The following is a 24,421-nucleotide window of genomic DNA, read 5'->3' as shown; positions in this document are numbered from 1 at the left end:
GATAGTTTATTTGGAAGATTCCAGGAAATGCTGGTAGGGGGGTAAGGAAGTGAGACAGGGAAGGGATGGGGGAGATAAAGTAGGTGTTATTAAGCCACTTACCCCTGTGAGCAGCTGGAGCCCAGTCCTGCAGAGGCACTCTGCTTCTGGAGCGCTGAGAGTATGCCTCCAAATCAATAAGTTAAACCCCATGGACCGCAGCACGCCCAGCTTCCGTGCCCTTCACCATCTCCTGGAACTTGCTCAAAATCACGTCCATTGGACAGTGATGCCATCCAACCGTCTCATCCTCTGTCGTCCCCTTCTTCTCCTGCCTTCCATCTTTTCCAGCATCAGGGTATTTTCCAATGAATTGGCTCTTTGCATCAGGTGGCTAAAATATTGGAGCTTCAGCTTCAGCATCAATCCTTCCAGTGAATATTCAGGAGACTCTAAATGCTTAAAATATGTCTCTGGAAGAAGAGAAAATGCAAAGGAGTCACACATTCTCTCATTCAGTAAATGCTTGTAAAGCTCTCTCCACATGCAGAGGAAGGTGGCCTTTCTGGGGTGTGAAGACTCCTCTCCTATAAGGAGTTCCACGGTAGCCTGCACAGAGGCGCAACTGACTTTTAATCCCGATGAGACCCCTTGAGTTCATGGGCTGTTATGTAGATTATAGACCTGAGAATTAGGAAATGTGTGTTCTCATCCCCACTCTGCCCTTGATCAACCTTGCTCCCAAGACCTCTGTTTCCTCTTGTGCTAAGTGAAGAAGTTGGCATAAGATGTTCTGCAGGCCCTTCCTGCCTGGAATGTGGTTTCAAAGGACCCATGTGCAGAAATGGGTGTAGTTGTGAGGATCATTTGCTGTGTGTAGCTTCCGGTCTGGAGGCATTTCAGGTTAGTTGGAGCTAGAAACTTATTTTTATAATTAATAGCAGTGATGCTTAAAGAAACACCATGCTCTGTGCAAGCTCACTCAGCTAATTGCTGTTGTTCACTTTCTAAGCTGTGTCCGACTTTTTGAGATCTCATGGACTGCAGCACAAGGCTCCTCTGCCCTCCACTGTCTCCCGGAGTTTGCTCAAATTCATGTTCACTGAGTTGGTGATGTCATCTAACTGTCCCATCCTCTGCCACCCCTTTCTCCATTTGCCTTCAATCTTTCCCAGCATCAGTCTTTTCCAATGAGTTAGCTCTTCGCATCAGAGCCAGAGTAGTGGAGCTTCATCTTTAGCATCAGTCCTTCCAATGAATATTTAGGACTGATTTCCTTTAGGATTGACTGGTTTGATCTTCTTGCAGTCCAGGGGACTCTCAAGAGTCTTCTCCAACATCACAATTTGAAAGCATCAATTCATCAATTCTTTGGCACTCAATCTTCTTTATGGTCCTACTCTCACATCTGTACATGGACTGCTGGAAAAGCCATAGGTTTGACTATACAGACATTTGTTGGCAAAGTGGTGTCTCTGCTTTTTAATACACTGTCTAGGTAATTTGGAGGTAGAATTGGAGCCAGAACCTACTTTTCTATTACTCAATTGATGGATCTTTCTATTAATCCATGAACCATATTCTGTGTCAAGCTATAAGGAATACGCCTTCCTAGTTGGTGGACTAACAGCTAAAACACACACTTGATCCAAGCACTGTGATCACGAAATTGAAAGACATCCTCATTTAAGGGCTTAACCCAAATCTCAGGCTATAGGCCTCTTAGGAAAGCTCTCCTACAGAAGTGGTTCTATGTACTACCCATAGAACTTACAATCCCACCTATAGAGATTGCTGTCAAGTGGAAAGGTGGACCAAACAAGTGGATTAAAAAGATCCAACCTTACCATGAGTGCTTAGGTCAGTAGATTTCACCTGTGTTATTTGGCCTTCGTTGATCTATACTGGGGCTTCCCAAGTGGCTCAGTGGGTAAAGAATCCTACTGTATTGTAGGAGAAATGGTTTAGATTCCTAAGTCAGGAAGATCCCCTGGAAGAAGGTGTGGCAACCCACTTCAGTATTCTTGCCTGGAGAATTCCATGGGCAGAGGAGCCTGGCAGACTTCAGTCCATGGGTGGCAAAGAGTCAGACAGGATTGAAGCAACTGAGCAGGCTTATATGATCTATATTCAAGATGTAATAAAAAATTTTAAAGAGTAAAAAGAATATATATATATATTCAAGATGGAAAGTTGGTAATAGTGACAGACAAGGAGAGGGAAGTGAACTGTGGAAAGAAGTAGGGGAATTCAGACTCCTTAGACTGTGAAAGAAATTTAGATGTGAATTGAGAACATAAAGACACACCAGCACTGCTGCTTCCCGTGTGAACACATGTGCCTTGATTTCATTCATCGAATGACCAGCTAGAAAATGGTAGCACAGTTGGCATCACATAGGACTGAGTTTAGGCTGGTGATCACAGGGTGAATTATAGGTATTATGCAAACTGCTTTCTATTTTCTGGTCTGATCTTCATTCATGTGCTCCATCATATTCCATCTAAGTGAAATTTTAAGCATTGGAAAATCCAACACAGTAAAAGTCCACTCTAGACTCTTGTGTGGTCCATGGACCAGTGTCATCAACATTACTTTGGGAGCTTGTTAGATATGCAAGGTATCAGTCCTGACCCCAGGCCTTTTGCATCAGAATATCTGCATTTTAACAAGATCTCCAGAGGATAAGATAAAATTTTAGAAGCACTTATCAGAGACCTGAAGTGCTATTCAAAACAAGCAAATACTTCCTTGAGTGGAACCACTGAAAAAAAATCTCAGCCAAAAATAGACTTCTTATGGAGACCTTGCAAACAAGTGGAAAAACTGAATGTAATTCAAATAATCAATACAATGACTTCATATTTACTGCTGTTGTGAGCTTAATATTGAAACAATGTTAAATCAGACACAGAACTTTTAAGAAAAACCTGCTTTAGTTTTTTCCATGTGTGAAGGTACAGGAGGATGTTACAGTTACACCTTAGTTCATTCTACAAAGGACAGGCATGCTGATACTAGGCATAACAATAATTAATGCAAAGAAAAACTCCAGGAGCTGGCCAAAGGCTGTTGTGACAAACTGTCTTCATTCCATGCATGAAATAGAAGGTCTCAAGACCATCAAATTCCCACCTTGTCTTTGAAACCAACAGAGGTATTGTTAATCTTAGTTCTGAAACAACCCCAGCCTTTTTTAGTAGGGAATCTGAGACATTTGTAAAGAAAGGAGGTTAAAGTTGGCTTTTTCTTTTTCAAAGACCATGAAAGGAATCATTTACAAAACAAATCTTGACTAAATACATTTTGTTGGGGGAAGTGGTGAAATTTTTTAAGAGAACAAACTTTTAAAAGCAACTTGAAAGATCTGAGAGGCATCCTTTCACTGGCAGAGTTCAACAGATTAATTACAAACCATTTTATATAACCATGTGAAGGCATGCAATTGCCTCTTGACTGCTAGGCTTGGAGAGGCACACGGTCACTTCTGCTGTGTTTCATTTGCCAAACCAAGGTCTGTGGCCAATCTTAGATTAAGGGATGGAAAATAGATTCCAACACTTGATGGAAGAAACTACTAAATTACATTGAATGGAAGGGAAATAATTGGGAGAAAATTTGTAATCCATTTACAACATCAGGGCAGGATGATTGCCATAGCAAATAACCCCCAAATCTCAGGATTTTGACACAATAAAGGTTTATTCCTTGCCTTTATTACAGTCAAGTAAGGGTGGGCAGGGGAGTGGGCGTGGGAGGACTCTGATCCACACAGTCATTCAGGAGCCTAAGTTCTTTCTGTCTAGCTGTGGTGTCATTCAAGGTCATGTAGCCTTCCACCATGTCTTCTGTTTCCAGCCAGTAGATGAGGGAAGACAGCAAATCTGTAGAAGGAACATCTAATCATCTCAACCTGGAAGTGTCATACAAATCACTCTTCCCCCTTTGGGAAACCCAGAACTGGATCATGTGGCCAAATACAATTACAAGGGAGGCTGGGAAACTTGGTCCAGCTGTGTTAGGAGGAAAAGGGAAGACGTTGGTTGAACACCTGGCCAGACTCTGCTGCAGCTACAGACTCTGTGACTGAGGAGCACGTTCCAAGAGAAGGGGTGCCTGGACACATTTCAAAATGTTGACTAGTGACCCGGTGCAGTGGACAAAGTTTAGAAAGACAAGGTCATAATTAGGGAGGGGAGACAGACCCAGGTCCCCGTATAAATCCCTAGGAGATGCAGCAGAAGTCTGGGGAGGGGTTTGGAGAGACTTTGGACAAAGTAGGCATTTTGGAGGCAGAGTGACTTTAAAGGAGGAGGCAGGAGTGAAGGGCATAAGAAGAGCTTGAGCCACGTGGGGAGACTGGGTTTGTGTGCTTGCTTGACATTGTTGCCTCTGCTGGGGCCTAAAGTTGCTGCCTTAATGTGGGACGGGTTTGTTAGTGCTGGTCAGAATAATGTACCCCTTTAGGGCTACATTAAAAAGTTATGCTTGGCGCCTCATTTGCACCTTCAAAATATGCACATACATGCACAGGGCAGAAAAGGCTACACTGAGAACATGCATTCTTATGTGCACTGCAGGTAATTGCACAAGCAAACAGGAAGTTGCATGGGTATGCAGGCAGTCTCCCGCTGGAGAGCTGGGTGTCGGCATGGGCAGGCGTGTGCCTTGTCCATTTGCAAAGGGTTTTAAAGGATTCTGTGGTGGGGAGGGAGGGAAAGCAGGCCTCCAGGCATCTACTTCTCCAGCTACAGCTGTCCTTGGTCCTTCTCAAGGTTTTCTTTCTGGGCAGGGCCAAGTTCAGGGCATGTTGTTTGTGGCTGTAGAAAAACAATGCCTTTTCAAGGTCTTATAGGAGCACTCATGCAGGGGGTTTGGTCTGAAAATGTGTCCCCCCCACCCCCAACACTCATGTGTTGGGATCCTCAAGCCCAGTGTGATGGTGTTTGAAGGTGGGGCCTTTGGGAGGTACTTGGGTCCTGAGGGTGGAGCCCTCCTGAACAGAATCAGGGCTCTTATAAAAGAGGCCCCAAAGAGCTCCCAGGCCCCTTCCATTAATGAGGACACAGGAGGAGCTGGTGACCCGAAGGAGGGCCCTCTCCTGACCGTGCTGGCTCCCTGATTTCAGACTTGCAGCTTCCGGAACTGTGAGCAGTAAATTTCTGTTTTCATAAGCCGCCTTGTCTGTGCCATTTTGTTACAGGAGCTGGACAGGCTAAGACACAGGGTTTGCAGGTGGCTGTGTGGACCTGTGTTCATTCTGTGCTGGGAGTCTGTGGTTGTCTCTTTTGCTGATGGCTGCTGTTGAGTAAACTCTTCCTTTTGCTGGGTTCTCTGCATCCTCGTTCTCCTCCCGACTCTGCTGGTCATTCTCCTTTGTCCTTCCTCACTATCCTCTTCATTTGTCCCTCGGATGTTTCCCTGTGAGTCTGTCCTCAACCATCCTCTAGATTTCTGGGCCAGCACTGTCCAGTAGAACTTTCTGCAGTGATGGCAACGTCCTCTATCTGTGCTGCCCCGTACCACTGAGCACTTGATACATAGCTAGTGGGCTGGAGGAGCTGAATTTTACATTTGATTTAACTTAGCCATAGGTGGTTGCTGGCTACTGTACTGCAGGCATACTGGGTATGTGTGCTTGTTTGACATCTAGAGCATATGCTCTAGAACATTCTCTATGGGAAATAATGTCTCCAACACTATCCATTCATTATTGCTGATCTGAATCTCTTGCCCTACATGTTTTCTGGACCCATTTTTGGAACATCTTGACCTGGGTGGTCTGTGGACCCCTCAAATGCAGTGTCCCTAATGTTCAACTCTTTATCTCTACTCACAACACACATTTTCTCCTGGTCTTCCTCCTATCACTTTACCCTTGCCCATTTTTTAGAAACTAGTTCTGATCATACCATGTCATTCATATATTATCATGAAGGTGGATCCAGGTTTTGGGGAACCTAAACTTATATAAATATGGAACTTGTACAAATATGCTCCTTAAGAAAAAGAATACAAAAGTGTGCATGGAAAAGTAGATTCAGAGTGTTACAGGGGTCTGGGTAAGTGAGAGAGGTGTCTCTGAAACTTAGGCTTTGTTCCCTGTACTATAAAGTGGCCCCAGTCATTACAATGTTTTATAGTTTCCGGGTTTGGATCTCAATTTGACCTTCTTCTTGCTGTATGAACTTGGGCATAATACTCAACCATGCTGAGATTCAATGGGCTTACTGGAGTTAAAAATAATAATGCCTATTCAACTGAGTTGTCACAAAATTAAATATTATATAAAAAGATTAATACATCTAGAAGGTATTCCCTGAAAATAATTTTATTCCCTTGTTCTCATTACAGAGGGAATAGTACAAGCAATGATAGTAATAATGTATCAGATGTTATGTTCACCACCTTACACAGAGTATCTCACTTATTCTTACAAGGTAGGTACTTTTCTGTCCTCATTTTACAGATAGGAAACTGAGGCCCAAAAAAGGTAAGCAGTGTGTGCAAGTTCTCACATGCTAGTTAGGAGGGGAGCTGGGATTCAAACCCAGATTCACAAAGAGTCAGACATGACTGAGCAACTTTCACTGTTACAGATGGAAGATGGAGATGCAATCCATGGAAGGTAATCACTCACCCTGTGTTCTTAGCCTCAGGCCTTGAGCAGGGCAAGCGGGATTCCTCACAACCCCTTTGCACGAGCTTGCTAAGTTCCAACCGCCCGTATTGGTGCTCTTGCAGCCAGGCTGCTAAACATTTCATGACTGGGGTGCTCTGTGTCTCCCCTCACACTGCTTCTCTTCCTTGGAATGGCCTTCCTTCCGCCTCAATCTCCTATGTGCTACTCTGTGTTTCTCTGTGCTATATTTACATCTTAATGGAACACCCTTCACTGCTTTCATTGTACAGGAGTTACTGAAAGGGTTTTATTTTCCTCCCCAAACAGCACAGTGTCCTATCCTTCATAGGAGCTTCAGAGATGCTCGTCTCCTGAGTAGCTGGTCTGCTGTTACCTCACAGGGGAGCTTTGAAAAATATGGAAGCTTGGGCCCTCCACCCCCAGGCCACATACATCAGGCTGGGCTTGAGTTCAGATTCACTGACCTAAAGGATTATGTTTTTTCCCTCTTTGAGCTGAAGAACCAAGTCCTAGCTCAGCTCTGCAAGGATACAGAACCTCAGGCTTCATTTTAATCTCTTCTCTTGATTTTCCCTTCACCCTTTATTTCAAATCATAAGTCAGTTTGCTTTTTGGCTTGCATTTTTGTGAGTGGGAATGTTAGTTGCTCAATCTTATTTGACTCTTTGTGACCCCATAGACTGTAGCCCGCCAGGCTCCTCTGTCCATGGAATTTTCCAGGCAAGACTACTGGAGTGGGTTGTCATTTCCTTCTCTAGGGGATCTTCCCAACCCAGGGATTGAACCTGGGTCTCCTGCATTGCAGGCAGACTGTTTACCATTTGAACCACCAGGGAAGCCTTTTTGTAGGTCACCTAATTTAATTTTGCAATCCTTAGAGTACAAATATAAATGGTGATATTGCTACTGATGATAACAGATTCACCTTGGAATGACAGGAAACTTTCTTGACAGCTGCCTATTGGCAGACAGGTAGAAGCAGATGGATAGAAAACACAAGATAAAATAAAATTGAAATTTTGAAGAAAAAATTCTGTTTAAATCCAGGGACACCAATCACTCCAGAAAGAATCCAAGGCCATGGCTGTGCAGCCCTCACATGGCCACCAGGCTCGTGCCTTCATCTTTCTTGGACCCTTCTTTGATTTAAGCTTTATTGAGGAGGTGAAAAAAAAAAACCTGTCTGTTAAGAGAGGTGTATTAAGTGAAATCTTGTAAAATAAATTGCCTTGTTTATTTGAAACTACTGACATAGATACATATGCAGTGTCTAACTCCACTACTCAGTTCTTGTTATTTGGGGGACTGGACTTCCCTGGTGGCTCAGTGGTAAAGAATCTGCCTGCAATGCGGGAGCCACAGCAGACTTGGGTTTGATCCCTGGGTTGGAAAGATCCCCTGGAGGAGGAAATAGCAGTCCACTGCAGTATTCTTGCCTGGCCATGGACAGAGGAGCCTGGGGTCTCAAAGAGTTGGACAGGGCTGAACTGACTTAGCACGTGTGCAGGCAGTGCTCAGGTGTCCCGATGTATCAGGTAACGTCTGAGTGTACTGAGCGTGGGCACTGGGCACAGCTGTGGGATTTCTCCATCTGCTGGCCTTCACCCTGGCTCATCTGAAAGCCGTAGGGCTGTGCCTGTGAAATGGCTTTTGTCCTCACATTTTAGGTGCTCTGAGGGCCCCAAATGGCAAAATGGAGAGGAGTAGCCAGGGAAGAGGGCCCAGTGAGGCTCCCTTAGTCTCCAGCAGGTCTTCTGCCCAGGCGAGGCCCACAGGTGGAGGTGGCTGGGGGCAGGTCCCACAGGTGGGGGCCCCAGTCCTGGCAGCCCCTGTGCCCAGCACCTCCTTAAAAGCCGATTATCCCAGCTCTGTGCTGTGAGTTGGCCCACTACCATTTCATTGTGTTGGGGCAATGCCCGCTCTGCGCCCTGAACACTGACTTCAGGCTCTCTTCTCTAGCTGAGTTACGGGGGGCAGTGTGAGAGCCGCGCTGCTTGCCCAGCTCCAGCCGGCCTGGCAGCCACTGAACAGTCTCCAGGAAAAGCTGTTCGCCTGAGCATATAGGGACAACAGTCACAGGCCACCACAGCGATTTATCAAAAAGCAGGAAAAGCAGAGAGAAGACCCTGAGGTCTTGCCCCAGCCGCCTGCTCGCCTTGCTTGCCTGCTTTCTCTGTCTCTCTCGTCTACCCCGCTCTCTTTTTTTCTCTCCTCCTCTTTTCCCTTTTACTCTCTTCCTCTCCCTTGTTCCTGCTTCTTTCACCCTTTCTCTCTCTGCTCTCATTTTTGAAAGGAGAGATGGGCAAAGGCCACTGTGTTTGAAGGCAATGCTTGAGGGACCTCGGGCCTCTTTTCTACACCTAAACACAGCACCCCAGTGAAGGGAGCAGGTCCCTAGGGTGATTATCTGTGATGCGCAGGGCCTGGGCGCTCGCAAACCCGTGCACATGCGCCCGAGTGCAGGAATCGGCGCACAAGCCCCTGCGCACTCACACCCACTGCGAATGGCGCGAGGCTGTCCTGGAAGGAGCTCTATTTGGGAAGGTGAGACAGGTGGTCCTCTCCTTGCCCCCTCACAGTGGTCCTGACCTTGAGCCCCTCCCCTGGTGCAGCGCCGGCTCCCGCCGAGACTACTCGGCGCAGTGGGCCCCGGCCGCCTGGCTTCTGCGGGCTGGTCCTTCTGCGGCCTGCTCAAGCCCGCCGAGCTCCTCTTTGCCTCGGGACACCTGACAGCTGCTGGGAGGGCAAAGCTTCCAGGGGAAAATCCAAGAAATTGTTTTGGATGATCATTTCTGTTGAGCTGACCCACCTTGGGATCATTGGGCTGGCTGCGTCGGGGGACCCTGGGCTCAGAAGGCAAAGAAAGCCAGCTGGTGACCCTGGGGTGCAGGCCACTGCTGGGCCATCGGAGCTGTTTAAGCCACAGGGATTTGTTTTCAGGCTATCTCTGAGGTGCTAGAACATGGGCTTCTCCTTCGTGGCTTCCAGAAGTTTTCCACACATGCTTGTTCTTGGAATCCACATCCAGTCTCCCTGCTTTGCTCTGGAGCTGATTTCTGAGCCCCCTCTCCTCCCCACCCAGCTGGCTGTTTGCTCAGGGCACTCTGCAGCCCCCTCCCCGCGTTGTCCCCAAATGCCTTGGCTCTCTTATCTTCCGCCATGAGGCTCTAATTAGCCGCCTCTCAACCCCATAAATCAACTGCCCCACCGCCTCCGGTTTGCTTCCTTGGCGGAGGCTGCAGGCTCACCTTTCCCTCCCAGATGACAAATCAGCCATTAATCTTGGGTTGAAAAAGGTTTATTGGCCAACTTCCTTCAGTGGCTTCTGAACTGTTTGCAATAAAGAGGAGGGATCTGGGGTGACCTCAGTAGAGATAGGAACTCACAGGTGGATTTATTCTCAGGTTTGATTTTTGTTGTTGTTGTTGTTCTTTTTTCAGGAAAGGGATAAATATATAACTCTGCCTCTCGGTGCTTGTGATTTCTTAGTTTTGAAAAGTTTCCAGATCTTCTGTTGGGCTGAAGTGTGGTTTGTTTGTATCAATGATCAGCCTGGTTGGTTGCTATGTTTGCATGGAGACAGGGTTACCTGCGGGAGTAAAGACAGGGGTGGTTTGACTGGGTGCTCAGTGACTCTGAACAGTCCAAGTAGGTCGCCACCACGATGTTTCCTTGTCAACAGACAACGACAGCAGAAGAGGATCTAAACGTTAGCAACCCAGGTCTTTTGAATCTCTTCATCAGTCTGGTGGTTTCCCTTGTCTGATCCCCAGGTGTTGAAGGGACCCTCCTCCCTTCTTGGGCTCCAGGAGATTGGCTCATCTTATAGTCTAGACTCAGCTGCTAGGAGGAGGGATGGATTTATCAGATGAAATGTTCCTTTAAGGATTTAGGAAATTAAGGTGGAAAGTTCAGGGGAGGATAGGAAGGACATTTCTTGAGGGAGAATTTATCTGCAAAAGGGAGACCAAGTTTTCCAATATCATGGGTTAGAGGTGGGCTGTGGGTAAAATGTCGGTATTGGGTCCTTAAGAGTCCCATCTGTGCTCTAGCCCTAAGGAATCTGTGATGTCAGTATTTTGGGTGTTGGGCCAGGGCAGAGGGGTAGATATTTTCATCTACTCTCAAGTCCTATGCAGTTTGTGCCTTTCAGAGAAGATTAATGGGGCTCCATGACCTCAAGGAAATGGATAGTCTTAAAACCTGAAGCCCTTGGGACACGATCTATGAAGCGGCACACCAAAATGAGGATGTTGGAGTTTGTAATCTTGGTGTTCATTGTCTGGTAATAGCACATTTGCCTCCTGATCCACCCCCACCCTTACAGTCACTTTAGACTGAGTACCACCCATTCAACTGATTAAAAAACTGCTTTTTTAGTTACCAGGGCTTTTAAATAAGAGGTCCCATGCATACTATAAAATGTGTTCGGCAACTCTGTCTTTTCCTCCTTACACTCTTTGACCTTGTCAGAGAGATAGTGTCTCCCTTGTCATTGGCAAGTCCTTGAATATTGTCATTTTCATCTCCCATGTTACCATCTGCCTCTCCAGAAGGGACCGTCCATTCTTTTTCACATGTATTTTAGTAGATGTATAAATTACTCATCAGTGAAATGCACAGATATTTGATGTGAGTTCAGTCATTTTGGACACATTCATACCCACATGTAACTCACAGAACATTTCTGTTTCTCCAGAAAATTCCTTTGGGCTCCTATGAGACAGTCCTCCTCCCCTTGCCAAAAACCAATTGTTTTGATATCTATCACTGTAGATTCGTTTTGCCTGCTTTAGAACTTCCTACAGTTGGAATCATACAGTATAATTATTTTGTGTCCTTTACTCAACAGACTGTTTTGAGATTGAGCCACCCATTGATGATTGCCATGTTTGGGGAGATGACTAATCCACAGAATTTTTCTGTGTAGAAATTCAATGTAGAAACCATCATTGCCACTAGGGTCTAGAGTGTAATCTTTTTACCCTGCATAACTAAACTACCAGTGCTGATTTGGGGGTGAAATCAGCTGCCTACCTACTATGTGTGTGCTGAGGTCGGGGTGGAGTGCACTCTTTTCTTCTGAGTGCTTGGAAACACTTTTGCATGTAACTTTTGGTCTCATTAAAATAATTATTTGACTGTTTGGAGGGATGGGGTTCTTTGTTGAGATTTCTGTGAGCTGGCTGAGACACTTATCTTTTGTGCAGAATATAGCTCCTGTATGACTCGCGAATGAACCCAGCCTGTTGGAAATGAAGGGATGCCTTGACCCAGGTATTCTTTGTTCTGTCAATGGCCCTGGGGCTCAAATCCTGACTTTGGAGAATTTTCTAGACACACAGTGTATACATGTGTTCTCCCTTTTGTAATCCCAGGCAGCTTAGGTTTGCCTGGCCTTGGTCGTACATCCTGCTAATTCTTAGGGTGGGAGTTGTACCAGTCTAACTGCTTAGGGCTTCATCTTGGGCACAGGCCAGAAAGTCACCTTAGTACTTACTTAATTTAGCTCCTTTGCCAGTGGTTCAGAGTTAATGATTAATGTCTTGTCCTTCATAATTGAAGGTAATCATACCGCCCTGAGGTTTTAAGTTTATAATTCTCTCTATCAATCCTTATTGACTTGTACTGTTACTGTCTGTCATTTAGTACTTACATGTCACAGAATTTTAGAGCACTGAGTGCTTTGGGGGTCGTTTTCAATAAAAGAAATGAAAATACACCTCAGAGAGCTTCACCGATTCCTGAAAGCTACTCCATTAATTAGTGCCAGTGGCTGCATGGCTGAGGTTGAAGACCCCTGCCTTCCAGAAAAGCATACGTGTGTATGTGTGTGCATGCCAAGTCGCTTTAGTTGTGTCCGACTCTTTGCGACCCCATGGACTGTAGCCTGCCAGTCTCCTCTGTCCATGGAATTCTCCAGGCAAGAATGCTGGAGTGGGTTGCCATGCCCTCCTCCAGGGATCTTCCTGACTCAGGGATCAAACCTGTGGCTTCTGAATTGCAGGTAAATTCTTCATCACTGAGCCACTGGGGAAGTCCTACACACACACACACACACATATAATATCTTTGTGCAAATATGGAAGCCAAGAGGCTATATTCTACAGTAATTGGATTACTAAATTCCACTGATAATATGTGGCCACTACATTCTTCATTAATGGGTGTTTTGAAGCCTTGGTGAGGAGATACTTTAACATGTCTCCAATTAGTTATACTGCTTGATGTTAATAAAATTTCTGGTGTCAAGACATTTTAGAATCATCTGTAGTTCAGTTTGAATGTGCTCTTTCTTGCTTTTGGTCTCCTATATTAGATAAACCTGAATTTGGACTCCTTACCATTTCATTTTTAGGTAAAAGAGTAGGGAGGTAACCCCCATCCAGACACAGGGTCTCAGAAGCCCCCCTGTTGATGCCTGTGAGAGCTGAACATGTGTGTGTGAGGCTCCAGAGGATGTGGCCTTCAGGGTTATGGATCTGCTGGCTAGGGGAGAAGTCGACCTTGACTGTGAAATAGTGGGTTTAAAAAGCAACTTTACCCAAGGGCCCACAGCTAATGATTCCAAAGTGTTGACTAAAGTATCAGAGTAAACAATAGCAGGTTTTCCCAGTGTTTGCTTAGTTCTGTGACTTACAAAGGATTTGCATGGGCTTCCATCCACCCCACTTTGCTGGCTTGTATCACCACAGTTCATTTTGAAGCAACTTAAGTGATTTTGACCTTTTGTTTAGGTTGTGGGTCAGCGTAGAAAGGAAGTTTTCTATAAACCACTGTGATGTTTGCTTCAAATCAGAATGGGTATGTCTTTGATTAGCATTCTTTTCATGTCTGAGAATGGCATCATCAGGGTGGATGAGAGTGTCATATAGGAGGGCATGTGCCTTACATTTGTCAGCCATTTACTTTTTATTATGTTTAGTCAAAAGCATGGTAGACAATCAGTTCAGTTCAGTCACTCAGTTGTGTCCGACTCTTTGCGACCCCATGAATCGCAGCACGCCAGGCCTCCCTGTCCATCACCAACTCCCGGAGTTCACCCAGATTCACGTCCATTGAGTCAGTGATGCCATCCAGCCGTCTCATCCTCTGTTGTCCCCTTCTCCTCCTGCCCCCAATCCCTCCCAGCATCAGAGTCTTTTCCAATGAGTCAACTCTTCGAATGAGGTGGCCAAAGTACTGGAGTTTCAGCTTCAGCATCATTCCTTCCAAAGAAATCCCACGGCTGATCTCCTTCAGAATGGACTGGTTGGATATCCTTGCAGTCCAAGGGACTCTCAAGAGTCTTCTCCAACACCACAGTTCAAAAGCATCAATTCTTAGGCACTCAGCTTTCTTCACAGTCCAACTCTCACATCCATATGTGACCACAGGAAAAATCATAGCCTTGACTAGACGAACCTTTGTTGGCAAAGTAATGTCTCTGCTTTTGAATATGCTATCTAGGTTGGTCATAACTTTTCTTCCAAGGAGTAAGCGTCTTTTAATTTCATGGCTGCTGTCACCATCTGCAGTGATTTTGGAGCCCAGAAAAATAAAGTCTGACACTGTTTCCACTGTTTCCCCATCTATTTCCCATGAAGTGATGGGACCAGATGTCATGATCTTCATCTTCTGAATGTTGAGCTTTAAGCCAACTTTTTCACTCTCCACTTTCACTTTCATCAAGAGGCTTTTTAGTTCCTTTTCACTTTCTGCCATCAAGGTGGTGATATCTGCATATCTGAGGTTATTGATATTTCTCCAAGCAATCTTGATTCCAGCTTGTGTTTCTTCCAGTCCAGCGTTTCTCATGATGTACTGTGCATATAAGTTAAATGAGCAGGGTGACAATATACAGCCGTGACGTACTCCTTTTCCTATTTGGAACCAGTCTATTGTTCCATGTCCAGTTCTAACTGTTGTTTCCTGACCTGCATACAGGTTTCTCAAGAGGCAGGTCAGGTGGTCTGCTATTCCCATCTCTTTCAGAATTTTCCACAGTTTATTGTGATCCACACAGTCAAAGGCGATAGGAGATGTTTAATTATAGTTTCAATCACTCAAGCAAAGCATATCCTGTAGACGTGTGCCCCTTCTATTGAACTTTAACAAGCAGCATTAGATGTACTGGTCTTACGCCCCAAGGTTGCTGTGGGATTTTTCAAATGGATAAATTTCCTCAAACTTTATCAAGGAAGATAATTTTGAACATTCAACTGCACATGGTACCTTTTTCAAAGAGGCTGGTATTATGTTCAAGAAAAATCAGGCATACAGACTCTGCCCAGAACTAATACATGAATGCTAGTGGTAAAGATCCTGCTTGCCAGTGCAGGAGATGCAAGAGATGGGTTGAACCCCTGGGTGGGGAAGATCCCCTTGAGGAGGAAATGGCAGCCCGTTCTAGTATTCTTGCCTGGAAAATTCCACAGACAGAGGAGCTGGTGGGCTACAATCCATGGGACCGTAAAGAGTTGTACATGACTGAGCACAGGACATGAAACTGATATAAAATTAGTATTCTGAATATGCTGGATATTATTATTACTATTCATTCCTCCACATTCTTTTTGAGATGTGAGAGGGAAAATGTACATACATTTTATCAACCCAAGTTTAAAACGTAGACCCTGAAGTTCAGCAGTTCAAGCAATGTAGGTAACGTCACCCAGAGCCTCTTGATGAAAGTGAAAGAGGAAAGTGAAAAAGTTGGTTTAAAACTCAACATTCAGAAACTAAATTCATGGCATCTGGTCCCATCACTTCATGGCAAATAGATGAGGAAACAATGGAAACAGTGACAGATTTTATTTTCTTGGGCTTCAAAATCAATGCAGATGGTGACTGCTGCCATGAAATTAAAAGATGCTTGCTCCTTGGACGAGAAGCTATGACAAAGCTAGACAGCATATTAAAAAGCAGAGACATTACTCTGTCAACAAAGGTCCATCTAATCAAAGCTATGGTTTTTCCAGTAGTCATGTATGAATGTGAGAGTTGGACTATAAATGCTGAGTGCTGAAGAATTGATGCTTTTGAACTGTGGTGTTGGAGAAGACTCTTGAGAGTCCATTGGACTGCAAGGAGATCCAACCAGTCCATCCTAAAGGGAATCAGTCCTGAATATTCATTGGAAGGACTGATGTTGAAGCTGAAACTCCAATACTTTGGCTACATGATATGAAGAGCTGACTCATTTGAAAAGACCCTGATGCTGGGAAAGATTGAAGGTGGGAGGAGAAGGGGATGACAGAGGATGAGATGGTTGGATGGCATCACCGACTCAATGGACATGAGTTTGAGTTAGCTTCAGGAGTTGGTGATGGACAAGGAGGCCTGGCGTGCTGCAGTCCATGGGGTTGCGAAGAGTTGGACACGACTAAGTAACTGAACTGAACTGAATGTCACCCAGTAACAGGACTGGAGCTAAGTCCTGAGTGTCCCAATTCTTGTTGCTGATCTGTTGGCAGTTGGCCACATGGCTCAGGATGCCATACCAGCCTCTAATGGACTGTCAATTCTGTTTACTTTAAGCCAAATGGCAGCTCTTCTCTGAACCCCTCCACTGCCTTTGAGTCTTGTCACTACCTAATCATATCAGTGCATGTGAACCCAATAGATGCGAAGTATTGCCTTTATGACATTTCTCCTGCAGTTGTCTGTATTTCACAGTTTCCTTGTCCCCTCTCCCAGCTAGGTTTAACCAATGCTGTGTCCTGTTTCCCCAGAGCCAACCTAGATGTCTTGATAAGTAAACGGAGGGTAACAATGGGACTTGTCACAGTGCCATGTATGTCTGAGCCCTTGCTGGAGAGCAGAGATCTTTCTTTCATGCCTTGGGTCAAAGCAAACCCATAGACTTCACCCTAAAACACCAAGACCATCTGATATGGGTAGTTGGTTCTGAATAGTGAATGAATGAAAGAATAATTCAAGTCCAATGTGTTTATTCTGAAGGGGCAAATTAGGGCCCAGAGAACTGGTATAGTCAGAGATCCCAGCAGTAGAGCAGAGACCGAAGCCAGATCTTTCAGAGGCCACACTGACATCCTTCAGGGTCAGTTCAGGTCCTGTTTGTGCTAGGATATCTTCCAAAGAAACTTCACCCTCTCTTTTTCAATCTGCTGCCGCCTTTTGACCCATTCCTCCCTCTACATGTCTCAGCACTGATTCCACTGAACGCAGCACTTTTTAATGTTCCGTTGTACTTTATTCTCATCCAAGCTCAATGCAAAAATACACTCAGTGAAATAAAAGTGTCTTCCAGTCTTCAGTACACATTCCTGAACAAGGAGGTATACACCTGCCTTCTATTTTTGTTGTTTGTATTTACACAAGTCACAGATGTGCCACAGGCACATAGTAGGTGTTCAGGAAAGATTTCTTGAAGGTAATTGAATTTCCTGGTAGCTGAACAACTGGACAGACTGGTGGACAGATATAAATTAGCACAGCAGATTTAAACCATGTGTTGATCATTGAAAAGTCGTTTCATTTTTAGCCAAGATAAATGCTTTTTTAATGTGTAAAGAAATCTATAATTTTTTGTGCTTTGAATTAAAGCTTCTACTTCCCAGGTTTCCTGCCTGCTTCTGGCTGCTCTTAATGAGCTAATTTACCCCACCGAGGTGAGAGGTTTCCTCTTGGGAAGGGCTTAGATGTGCCTGTCTCATATCCAGGGCCCCAGAGCGTTTCCTTACAGGGCTTTAAACACTCTGAACATATTTAAGAGAGAAGCCAAGAAACAAATCTGTTGTTTTAGTTTTATTCCTCGAGGCTCAGCGGCTCAGCTTTCCTCCCCCTTTGATCACACTCACTGGAGTGGCAGGACTGGAGACTGTGGAGAAGGGCTGGGTCTCTTTAGGAAGCCCAGTTCAGGGGGACCCACCCAGCTTTACACAATGAAAATAAAGTTGTCAAGCCTTTGAGGTGGCTGTGAAGATTTATTCTTCCTGGGCAAATTGGTGAGACATTTGTATTTTTTAAAAACGCTTTGATGAACTTGATAAGGAAGCCCTGGTTTGAATGTGGAAAAACATTCTAGAGCTTTTTCCACCACTGGACTGGGTTCTCAACATTCACTGTGAAGCTTGGCCTGTGGAAATGAACTTTCCCTTTAAATTAATGATAAGACCATGAAGAGGACTGTGTGGGAATTATGAAACGTGCTTACACTGTCTTGGAACATAAGTCTCCACAAGGCAGGAGGGCTTAGAACATTCTGCACATCTTGACCTGTTCTCCCCATCTTCCAGGCCTCAGCTGCTCACCCCTCTAATGACTCCTTATTGTTTTAATTTTTAGTTGTGTTACTAATTATGGTTCTGTTACTTTGGTAATGTTTACGAGCTAAAGCAATGGAGGATGCAGTCTTTTATTATGCATATAATGGAAATAGTTTCTGTCTTTCCTAAGATCAAGTATTGTTTGTTGTGGAAGAAGTGTCACACAGTGTTCCCAGTATGTCTTCGTCACATTCAGATCTCGAGGGATCTAGGAAAGGAAATGGAAACCGATGTGAAATATCTTACCCTTATATTCCAGAAAGCCTTTTTAGCCAGGAACATCTGCCAACATCCCTGAGATGGTCCTCTTAACATCTTTTAGTTAGACAGACTGTTATGAATGGCTTTTAAAAGGCTGTGAGCTTCAGACCCAGAAAAGCGTGAGCATTTATCAACTGGTAATGGCAGAAATTCTGCCATCATTGGGGAATTTTCTTGGGAAAATCAGAAAACTGTCCTTCTGTTATTAGGACAGCTTTGTCCTGGGTTGCATCTGACAATGTTGCTCAGTGGAGAGCCCGTGGACTTTTGACAGATGGAACCAGGTTTGAATTCATTGGTGGGTACTTATTTTCTGTATCAGCTTGGGTATATTCTTAATTCTTCTTGCTCAGTTAGTTCAACTGTAAAATCAGGGAAACTTGTGGTTTGCTGTTAGAGCCATTTAGGTTGTAAGGATCAAAGGCAGGGTCAGGTGATTCTGCAGATCAGAGATTTTACTACAAGAGACAGAGGCACTGAAGGAAATGCACCAAGTGGTCACCACGTAGGCAGAAAGCAGTTCCTTCATGAGAAGCACTTCCATGTTCATGGCATGATTTATTCTTGTCTCTCTTATCTCTCTGTGTGTCTGTCTCCATTCTGCCTTCATGGCTTTTTGTTGTTTCTACTCTGTCATTCTCTCTCCTTGACCTTGTATCACATTCAAACTTCACCAATAGCATCTCAGTGAGTCAGGAGGTAACCATCAAATAAGGAGTGCTCTTGGTCAGAGTTCTCATGCCAGGCTTCCTCAGAGCTGGCTCAGCCTATGAACAGTTGTCTTTGGCTCAGGATCCAATCCCTGAAACCATCTTCAGTAGCCCAACCAACAGGGACCCATGACATTAAACATGGTTATGTTGTTCAGTGGGGGGTGATCCTTGATAATCTCCATTTGCTCCTCCAGATCATTCTCCATTCTTCTTCACCCTCTTATGTGCCCTGGGGACTGACATCTATAAACTGTATTGTCTGTACTCCATTGATGTCGGGTTTCCTATTAGGTTAAATTAATGGGGAGCATTGGCAGGAGATCAGACAGTGGAAGAGAAAAAGGTTGGGGTACGTATTCATCTCCACTCCCTGCCATCTGACTGTGGTTTTGACAGTGCCCAGCCTGTGTCCATTAGCACCTGTATCATGACTATGGCTCTCTCTTGCATTTTAGTAACAGTCCTTTTCTCCAGGCCTTCAGGGTAATGGCTTCCAACTTTTGCTGGATCCTGGGTACTTCACCATCTCTGGTTTGTTCGCTTAACTGTCACCTCTGTTTTGTAAACAGTCCCTTCATTCAACTCATCAGTGAACACTTTGGGTGGGCCAGCTCTTTCTCGATGGAACCTGGACCGGTTCAGAGATTGCATGTATAATGGATCTAAACATGTCACATGCTGTCCAGGACAAATCCTCAACTTCAGGGGTAGTTGTAAGAACTAAGTGGGTTTACGTTCCTAAGGATCAAGTGCATCAGGCAACTCAGTAACTTGAAACTCCTATCAATATCACTTCTACCATGTTTGTGTGGAAAAAGCTAACATTACATGGTTAGGAGACCAAGTCTCTGCACATGTCCCATATAGTTCTTCAATAACTTAAAAGTGGTCCTTCCGAGATAATGGGAATGATGTTCATAGGCTCACCAGTGCCTATGTTGAATTTTCTGAAGCAAATTCAGAGAGATGGGGATGTAACAAGACTTTGTGGGATATTATCATTTTTTGTTAATTAAAATTTTTTTATCAAAGTATAGTTGATTTACAATGTTGTATTAGTTTATACATATATATATGTGTATATATATATATATATATATATATTTATATATATATCTTGTTGTTCAGTTGTTAAGTCATGACTCACTCTTTGTGACCCTATGGACTGCAGCATGCTAGGCTTCCCTGTCCTTCACTATCTCCCAGAGTTTGCTCAAACTCATGTCCATTGATTGAATTGGTGATTCCATCCAGCCATCTCATCCTCTGTCTCCCCCTTCTCTTCCTGCCCTCAGTCTTTCCCAGCATCAGGGTCTTTTCCAATGACTTGGCTCTTTGCACCTGGTGGCCAAAGTATTGGACCTTCAGCATCAGTCCATGCAATGAATATTCAGGGTTGATCTCCCTTAGGATTGACTGGTTGGATCTCCTTGCAGTCCAAGGGACTCTCAAGAGTCTTCTCCAACATCAAAGTTCAAAACCATCAATTCTTTGGCCCTCAGCCATCTTTATCATCCAATTCTCACATCTATACATGACCACTGGAAAAACCATAGCTTTGACTAGATGGACCTTTGTTCGCAGTGTAATGTCTCTGCTTTATATATATACTTTACATATAATTTCATAGTCTTTCTGTTATTACAGGTTATTGAATATAGTTCCCTATGCTATTGGTAGTTACTTGTTTTTTTATATACAGTAGTGTGTATCTGCTAATCCCACACTCCTAATTTATACTCTTTTGGTAACCATTAAATTTGTTTTCTATGTCTATGGGTCTTGTTTTGTAAGTAAATCCATTTGTGTCATATGTTAGATTCCATATATAAGTGATATCATATGATATTTGTCTTTCTCTTTCTGACTTACTTTACTTAGTATGATAATCTCTAGGTGTCTTCTACAGAAAAGTCAACAGAAGCCTAGGTCAGGAGGACAGATGTATGATGCATGCATGGCTACTCCTTCTCCCATGTCCTTGATGGTCTAGGAAGGCACTGCCTAGAAACCCATCTGCCATGGATGTTATCTGTCACTCTCAGACACAAGGGCTAGTGATTATAGCTCTTGGTAATGATGGAGAAGAACTGTTTTGGTTTTGCCTTTTGAATCTTGAGTTTTCAAGTTTCATAGTTATACAGATTAGCTGAAATAGAGCCTTTTAATGAGATGTGTAACTCATAGTTATACATGGGCTGCAGCAGCAGGCATGCGAGGGGAGGGGCTTGGAGGCCAAAATGTATGTGCAGCATTTGTTATCCAGTCTGACAGTTACCCAGACTCATGATTTCTTTCTTTTTGTTCTTTTTGCTACCTTCCTTTGGTCTATTTACCCACTTATTTAGATCACTTTCATGAGGCCAGTTAGAGGAAACCCAAATCGGTGCTTTTCTCCTTGTTTGGCTAAAGTGTTTGGTTGGTTCACAGTTTTTAGGGGATCTGCCACCAGTTTGGATTATTCATTGTCACTTATCTCTCATTCTGGTCAAACATCACTGGTTTTAGCAAACAACGCTGCCTGTTTACTCACGTTACATATCATTCAGCCATTTGAAAGGACCATGAAGATTTATGAGACATCTCTTTAGGTTTTAAAAAAATTTTTGCTCTCAATAACTTATGGGGTTGTGCCATGTGAGCTTGCTGATATTCATCTGTTTTTAAACTACAAAAATGGCAGTTTCATTTGGTTCAATCTAAAACTTATCAGTGACACCTTTGCATTTTTGTAGAAAAACCCTTGAAAATATGTCTGCAAATGGTATATATTAATAGTAAACAAGAGTATTATTATTATTTTTTTTTGGTCTGAGAGCAATTATGTGACACACAGTAATGATCAAAGATATCTGCTGTCACTGATCCAGAGAAGGCAGCCCTAACAAGCTCAGCATCTACTTCATGCTGCTTGAAGATGTAAGACCCAGGCAGAGCAGACACGCCAAACAGCTTTCGTGTTCCCCTTGCCAATAAACGTGTGTGATGCTCATGGAACCAGGAGATTACCTTCTCTCTTCTGTAAGTTACTACCCTACAGAGTGAATATTGGAAATATGGGCCCCAAAGACTTAAACATTTAACCTAAGTGGATGTTGACCAGATTTCTCTATGGAGCATCTGGTATTCATGAGAAAAAGAAGAGAGATTCAGGAGTCTCAATCTTTCTGCTTGTGGAGTACCTAAGCCTTGTGTAAGCATTTTGTTTGGAATTTTATTTCACTCAGTTGTCTAAAACCTGCCAGGTGTATGCATTCCCATAATGTGCTCAGACTCCATGAAGATGGTTGTCATCTGGCTCTTAATTTAGACGTTTCATAGACAGCACTAGTATAGTACTTGGGAACTTGGGTTCTGGCTTCTGGAGTTATAGGAATGGGATTCTCAACTCAGCTTTACTGCCTCTGGGAGTGTGTAAGCAGTTTCCTTTATCCTTCTTAGCCTCAGTTTCCCCAACTGTATGATGGTGACAGTAACCAAACATACTTTGTAAGTTGTTGGCTAAGACATGTAAAGTGCTTCATGAGAGATATTTGATCCTCAAAAATGTTAAGAATTATTGGTTGCTATAGTAATAGTTGCTATTGTTATCATATTTCCCCAACACCGATTGCAAAGTCAGGTGCCATCATGTCATGCCTACATTCCCTTTGCTTGTTTGGTGCCCCTATGCCATCTCTTGTCAACAGCTTGAACCTCTGACTGTCAGAAGGTTGCCTCTGGGCACTCAGAGCTGCTTTACCTACACCAAGAGACATGAGGGCCTGGGAGTTTACATTCCCCAACAACCCCAGCCTGACTGTCTATAGCCAAGACTGACCGGGGGTGGGACTAGGGAAGCCAGCTCCGTTGTCTTAATGCATGGCAGACTCTGAGTGGTAAGTAGCTCTGGAGCTTCTTATAGGACCAGACAGAGGCTGGGGATTTGAGGGAAATTCAGCCCTTGCTCTGCTTCTTCCCCTTTCCTGCCCAGCCACTCACGCCCTGATTTCTCTTGACAGCACTCCCTTAAATAGACCACCTGTACAGGATTCTTGCTTCAGTCAACTGCAGAGACTACTGTGTTTCATCTACACAGACCTTCCATGTAGGCATCCCATTTTACAGCTATGGAAATGGGGGCTCAGGGAGGCCACATGACTTACTGAAGATCACTTGCTGGTGGGTGACTCCACCTCCGGATGGTCTGTCCTTTTGGGTGCACCTGGTTCCAAGTCGCCTTTCTCCATTTCCCCCGGTTATTCTTAAGGATAAGAGAAAGGCTAGAGTATTTACTCCACACGATTTCCAGGGCCATGACTTGATTCTTCCCTTGACACCTATTTCTACCCATCCCTGTGGAGTAGAGGGGCCAGCCATCTTCAAATCAACATAAGCATTGTTTCTTCATGAGTGTACGTGGGGCAAGGTTTGCAGACAATGCTGTGAACACCATAATGGAAATGAAAACTGCTCTGGTCATTGGATCTAAATGCAACAGCTGTTCATATATCTGTGTTTTTCCTGATACTTGATCACATGTAGGTATATTTTTATATGGTTTTTGTCTTCACCATACAAATACAATTTTAAACCAATAATCTGTTTTTTGAAATAAGTAATAAAAGTTACATAAGAGAAAGCTAGAGTGAATGATCTCAGGAGGCCTTTGGGATTGAGATGGCAAAGAAAAACTTGAACTAAGTTAAGGAAGTGTCATGAATCTTATCAACAAAGACTAGATCCTGTTGCTTTTGGAACCACATGGTGAGAGAGATTCTCTGATAGCAGCAAGAAGGGCTTGAGAGGGGCCCTGAGGACTACTGTGTTTCTATGAGCTGGGTACCCTACAGCCTGCTTGATGCTGGGTTCGGCTGGCTTCGTGCTCAAACTGCTTATTAAAGTCTAGACGCAACATAAAAGCACATAAATTGGTTCCAGCCATCTCTAGTAAAAACTTCAGCTGGAGCTGGGAAGTGACTGGAGCATCTTTCGGTGTAATTAAAATTGACTCTTAAAGTTTCTTTAGCTTAATTGGTCACACTTTCTTTGGAAGTTGGTGAAAGCCTCTTGCTGGGAAGGTTAAATGCATTTCTGTGTATAAGATCAGAATTCAAATATAGTTTTATGGACACATTTACAGTTATGTTCTACCCGGGTGGTCTTTTTTTTCCTGTATCTTTTCTATTTAAGATTTATGCTGTCATTGACCACAGTCTAAATGTGTTTTGATAAAAAGGAAAAAAATGAACCGTTGCTGATGCATTTCAAACAGAGTTGGTAATATTTTGAAGCTTTCAGTAAATGAAATGGCAGTTTGGCTTAGTCCAAGCTCCTTCTTTCCCTCAAGCCCTTCACTTTGGAATCAGTGCTTGAACTTTGTTCTCCAGAAATTGAAAGTAACTACTACTGGGTCCAAAGGTAGGAAGCTGGCACTTTCTAAGATGGTCATGTCCTTGCTGTGGTCAAATGCACTCGACCCCATTATCTGAGACCATGTATGTTTATACACGTGAATGTGTTTATATGCACTGAGACTTTCTGCCCCTCAGTTTTGCTTCTTGAGGGATCTACCA

General features: G+C 43.9%; 1 long non-coding RNA gene across 1 annotated transcript in view; it reads left to right on the top strand.

Moving 5' to 3' along the window:
• Nucleotides 1-4,977: 4,977 nt before the first annotated feature.
• Nucleotides 4,978-24,421, top strand: part of LOC147361285 (uncharacterized) — a 162,307-nt gene continuing 142,863 nt past the window's right edge. Inside the window, exon 1 of the long non-coding RNA XR_015140013.1 lies at nucleotides 4,978-5,126. This is a non-coding gene — a long non-coding RNA (uncharacterized LOC147361285). The remainder of the gene's footprint in view (nucleotides 5,127-24,421) is intronic.

The sequence above is a fragment of the Bos grunniens genome, chromosome 13 (genome assembly GCF_055505025.1).
Source record: "Bos grunniens cultivar Pamir isolate PY7600 chromosome 13, Bosgru_T2T1.0, whole genome shotgun sequence".
Taxonomy (NCBI): Eukaryota; Metazoa; Chordata; class Mammalia; order Artiodactyla; family Bovidae; genus Bos; species Bos grunniens.
Note: the sequence above shows the minus strand (reverse complement) of the source record. Positions and strands in the feature narration are given on the sequence as shown.